A 6,583-nucleotide genomic window follows, 5' to 3' on the forward strand; every position below is an offset into this window, starting at 1 on the left:
TCATCTCCCTTAATCAATATCAACTTCAGTGTATTTTATGCTAATGTCTAATGCAATCACAGGCCTAGTCTTCTATAATCCTCAATTTGAGAAGGGATCCAAGTATATATATCTGGAAGCACATTTCATGTTAAAAATAATAGTCAATTACATTAATAAACAATACTTTTTACCTAAAGACTGTTCTGTTTGAAAAGTAACAGTTACACACAGTAGCTTTTCTTTCTCTTCAGGATTTGTTTCATGTGCCCCAAAACTTAATGGTTCTGTAAGTTAAAATAGCTTTGAGAGCTTTACAAGATTATGGATAAATCTCAATTCTGGCTTCATGATAACAATGAAAGTGAAACCTGTTGTTGCATTCATATCTGTGGTGCACTCAATTTGTTTTTGTTGTTTTTTGACTCAATATTACATTTGCAGGTCTGATGAGGCAATGAACTACTCAGGCACTCAGAGAGTCATTTTTTCTCATCTAAATTAGGGATTTTTTCACACTATAATAAATTTCTGTTTTAATTGGTTTATAAAATTATGACCATTAGTATTTTGATGCTCAAAATGTCCAGTATTTGGCCCATGGGAATTCTTTAAGCTGCCTCTTTGTGACTTTGATCATGGCCTGATCATTTTTTGAGCTCTTCCTTATTTTCTGGCACAAAATATATTCAGTCTCATCTTGTATTTGCTCTCTCTCAGCACTGGAACCTGTATTTTTTTCAAAGTGTCCTATTTTATGGACAGTTATGGAGAATGATTTTTGGAAATAGAGATATTGGCCTCAGTATGTTTATTGCTCTTTTAATGTTGCTGCACTCATGCTCTTACAGGGAAAAGAGCAAACTTCACACACACACATGTACATTACTATCTATCTGTCTCTTTATCTATCTATCTATCTATCTATCTATCTATCTATCTATCTATCTATCTATCTATGATCTATCTATCTATCTATCTATCATCTATCATCTATCTATCATCTATCTCCATCTGTCTATCTATCATCTACCTATATCTCCATCATCTATCAAAATCAATGATCACATTGATTTCTCGAATTCTGTATTTGTAATTCCCTTTTCAGGAAAAGAGAAGGCATTCTCCCATTATTCTCAACATGTTTACCCATTTAAACTTTTCCCCAGTATGTAACCTACTGCTAGCACAGTTTGGAAATGTGTACATGTATTTCCTTGCTCAAATTAACAACCCTCTTCTAAACTTGTACCCCCATCCTATCATATGGACTCACCTAGCCCCCATGCCAGTTTGCATTCCTATATTAATTTACTGCTCACCTCCTTAACACTTTACAACTCATCACTGCCAGCCATACAGGCATGAAGGTACTCCTATCCCCATTTAACTCTGTCATTCTGACTGATTAAATAATTATTAAACCATGAGGCCTGGCATAGCGGCTCTCACCTATTGAGAAACCAAGGTGGGAGCATTGCTTGAGACCAGGAGTTTTCGACCAGCCTGAGCAACATAGCGAGATCCTATTTTCTGCAAAAAATACAAAATAGCTAGTATACTTGGCGCACACCTGTAGTCCTAGCTACTCAGGAGACTGAAGCAGGAGAATCGCTTGATTCTAGAAGTTCCAGGCTGCAGTGAGCTGATCATACCTCTATACTCTAGTTTGGGCAATTTGGCGAGACCCTGTCTCAAAAATTAAATTAAATTAAATTAAATCGTGCTTTAATTTCAGAAATTACATTCTCTCCTACAATCTAAAATGAATCAGAGACTTAGTTATTTACTCTTCATAATTAAGATACTCTTATTTTTTTTTGTTTTCTTAGTTTTTGTGGGTACATAGTAGGTGTATATATTTATGAAGTACATGAGATATTTTGATACAGGCATGAAATTGAAGTAAGCATATCATGGAAATGGAGTATCATCCTCTCAAGCATTTATCTTTTGAGGTACAAAAAAATCCAATTACACTCTTCAAGTTATTTTAAAATGTACAGTTAACTTATTGACTCTAGTCACCCAATTGTGCTATCAAATATTTGGTCTTAAGCATTCTCTTTTTTTAATGTATGATTAACCATCTTCATTTACCTAATTTTTATTTTCTTAAACACTTTTAAAATTTAAAAGCTTAAAAACAATAAAGCATCTATTTAAAAAACTCCTTAACGTGGGTGTGGTGGCTCACATCTGTAATCCCAGCACTTTGGGGGGCTGAGGAAGGAGGATCACTTGAGCCCAGGGTTCAAGAGCAGCCTGGACAACATGGCAAAACTCCGTCTCTACTAAAAATACAAAAATTATCTGGGCATGATGACACACACCTCTAGATCCAGCTACTCAAGAGGCTGAGGTGGGAGGATTGCTTGAGTCCTGGCAGTTGAAGCTGCAGTGAGCCATGTTGTGCCACTGTACTCCAGCCTGAGTGACAGAGCTAGACCCTGTATCAAAAAACAAAATCAAAAATAAAAAACACTAAAACAAAATCCCAGCACACACAAAAAGCCTCATTAATATTCTGAGACTGCAGTAGTCACAAATGGTTTAATACAAATGAGTATACTTTTATTATTATTATTATTAGTAGTAGTAGTAGTAGTAGTAGTAGTAGTAGTATATGGACCTCAGTTGCTTAGAATTGAAATTATTACAATCTTTTGCTTATGCCATAATCTCATTCAAATCTGTGTATGGTCATTTTGTACTTACGTATTCACGTTGTTTATCTAGTTTTCAGTAATTAGTGAGTGCCAGTAAACTCGCTGAGGAATTGAACTGATATGTTCCTGTGCACCATTATCACTTGGCATCTCACTTGAGAAACTGCTGAACCCTGCAATCATGGTTATATAGTTGTCATGTTTTCTTTTTTTAATTGACAGATAAAACTGTATGTATTTACTGCATAAAACATGATGTTTTGAAGTATGCATACATTGTGAAATGACTAAATCTAGATAGTTAACATATGTATTGCTTCACATAGTTTATTATTTTGTTGTGGCAAGACACTTCTACTCTTAGCATTTTTCAAGAATGCAATGTACTAACTGTAGTCATCATGTTGTCCAACAGATCTCTTAAATTCTGTATCCTTTGACCAATTCTCCTCATCCCCCACCACTCTATTCCTTGGTAATCACCGTTCTAGTCTCTATTTCTATGAGATATCTCCATGTACGAGTGAGATCTTTCTCTGCTTAGCTTACTTCACTTAAATAATGTCCTCCATGTTCATCCATGTTGTTGCAAATGACTTGATTTCCTTCCTTTTTACAGCTGAATAGTATTCCATTTTGTATGTGTACCATATTTTCTTTATTCATTAATTTTTGATGGACACACATTTCTTCATGTGTTAGTTATTGTGAATAGTGCTGTAATAAACATGGGAGTGCATATCTCTTTGAAGTATAGATTTTTTTTTGAATGCATTGTCAGTAGTTGGATTGATGAATCATACGGTAGTTTTATTTTTAATTTTTTTTGAGGAAAATTTCTATTATTTTCTATAATGGCCATTTGACTTCACATTTCTACCAACAGTGTTATATAGTTTTAATGCATCTGCATATTTACTAAAATGCACATGTGTATATGAACACATACAAAAACACATTTTTTTTAAACTTGGAAATTGGATATTACTTTGCATGTACATTATTGGGAGTCTTAATTTATTTACTTAGTACTATTAAATATCTGTGATTCATTCCTATTGTACTTTGCCTTAATCATTTAACAGCAATATAATATTCTGTTTTGTTCACTAATTCATTTTCCTGCCAATGAAAATTGTGTTTCTTTTCTGAAATTTGTTATTGTGAAAAGCACTGCCACGAAAATTCTTGGAAATGTATCACAAAGTATATATGACAAAATTTTTCTTTGTTGTATACTGGAAGATAGAATTGCTGAGTTGCAGAGTACACAATATTGACAACCTTCAGAAATAGAATCCCCTTAAAATCCCACCAATAATGTATCATCTGGAGTCACATACTAACAGATGGCTCTGTCAGATTTTGTTATTTGTATATTTCAATAAATGGATTTTCAAAATTATGTTATTGATAATTTGAATTTCACAATTATTAGTACTTTTTCCTGGATTTCGATTTATGACAAGAGAATTAATATTTTTTTACTAAAAGAGCTGAGGTTTCAAATAAGTTTGATGGTCTATGATTGCATACCAGAAACAAGCATTTTGGTGAGTCTTTCTTTATAATTTTAGTCATATTCATCATGGCAGGTAGGCAAGTCCTCTTTTTAAACACTTCAATTTTAGAACCTTAATTATTTTCCAAAAATAGTTACTATATTAAGTGCTGTATCTTATATAGAGTCTATTGTTATTTTAACTTTCAACTCTACCTTAGGAGTCTTCTCAGATTATAGTAGATATAAACCTGCTATCAAATGGCTTATTCTGCATATGGCCTGATGTGGTTCAATTTCATCTAAATACTTTATGGTCAGTTATAGCTTCTCAAATAACTTTTAATTCTTATTGACCAGCATTATTGACATCTTACAATGACAGATAAGTCTATGTATTATCTTTATCCATTTTATAATTCTTAGAATATTACACTGGGTTTATAACATGGACAATGGTTTTATAAATCTATCCAAGTTAATACAAAATAAACTAGTTATAAAATAGACACATAAATCAATGGAAGATTATAAATCCTCAAAATAAGTTCATTAATATTATGACAAGGTCATGAAAATTATTTAGCTCCTTAGCCTGTATGGATAGTGTATGCTTCTTAATTTGATAATTTATGTCACAATATATTTATAAATGATTATGTCTTTATATTACTATTTCAATAATAAACTTATATAAATGTATTAAAACATAACTTCAACATATAACTTACTGTAAGTTTAAAGTGAGTCTAACTGTAGGCTCACTTTAAATTTCTATCTACCAAGAATTTTACTTTCTAAACTTATGATACAAAAATTTCCTTATAACAATAAACATTTAATTTAATAACATTAATAATGTAGGAGAAACTTGATTTAAAATAGCATCTTCTAGGAGACAATTCTTCAAAATATCTAATATTCATAGACAGTAGGTCACAGTGTTCGTGCCATGCTTAAGAGTTTGTTGAGTTTGTTTTTGTGAGATTTCATATTTGGCTCATTCTGTAAATTATGTTGTTATAATATGTGATACGACCTATCAAAACGAGCTGGAGTTCTTCTGCCTTTTCCTCCTCTCTTTTTTCTCTTATCTTCTATCCTCTGTCTTTTACTCCTTCTCTTCCTGAATATTTTAGTTCAAAGGCTACTAGGTGGGACTGAGCAGAGCAGATGCTTATGTGTGTGAGTGTGTTGGTAAGAAGCAATGGTGCTCCAGCACCCAGAGTCTGACTCTGAGTAGGGTGATGACAGTGTTCAAAGGAAAAAGACAGCCTCACAAGGGCTGTTGGTCACAAACCAGTATTACCCAGAAAATCCATACTGGGCAGAGGAGTTGGTAGAAATGGCAGTGGCTGCTCAGCCCACAGTACTGGAATTAGAATTGGGGGAGAATGCTATGCATATGAGGAAGCTGCAGTTTACCTTGTGATATCATTGAACAAGTGGAGTAAGCAGGCTGTTATTGGTGGGCTAGTAGCTTAGAGCAGGGAGTCATAGCACATGTCAAGGTGATGAGACATCAAATTAATGGGGAGGAGTTCATTTTTGGGTTTTGGAGCCCAAGAAGTGTGAAAACATGTGGAGAAAAATGGGGAAAATTAAAGTAAACCCTGTAGTGTTGGATTCAAGTTGGAGATAACAGTGTGAGCTCAGAGATTTCAATATATCAATATAAAATTAATATAAATATGAACATGTACATACAGGTATGTGTGCAAATATATCTCTACTTCCGTTTACTACCATATTTTTATGTACAGTGTCATACCAATAGCAATGAGTACATGTATAACCAAGATTTGTGTTTCTTTTCTCTACTATCCACTGCAATGATCTAGGGGTCCTTGGAGAAATGATTGATTCTAGAAGTACAAAATGAGATTGGAGAATTTTCTGTGAGAGAAAATTTTAAAAAGTGCTCAAAGAACAAGGGGTGCATATCCAAAGATACAGAAATCAACTGAAAGAGATACTCACTGTGGAATTTGAGCCTTTAATAACAATAGTAATTAATTTAAATCATATAGAAATTCATGAGTCTATACTAATATAAATAATGAGTGAATACATAGAAAGTATGATGAGATATTTCATAATATCACCATCCAAATACTTATTTAGAACAAACAGAAATGGGGGAGAAAGAATAACTTTAGAATGAATAATCCTAGCATGTGTCATCTTAATCAAGGGCCCAGAATCAATAAACAAGTAATGAAATCAATTCAAATGCTGTGGCCCTGATTGACTGGATAGGAGGAGTATGGTATCACTTCTTTGTGATTCCTGTCAAAGATGCTTAATCTAAATCTAATTATGATGAAATATCTGAAGATCACAAATTGAAGGGGAGTATACAAAATTACTGGCTTTTAATATTCTCAGATATCAAACTTACAGTTATAAGTTCTGAAGATCTACTGTGCATAAT

The sequence above is a fragment of the Macaca fascicularis genome, chromosome 17, assembly GCF_037993035.2.
Source record: "Macaca fascicularis isolate 582-1 chromosome 17, T2T-MFA8v1.1".
Lineage (NCBI taxonomy): Eukaryota > Metazoa > Chordata > Mammalia > Primates > Cercopithecidae > Macaca > Macaca fascicularis.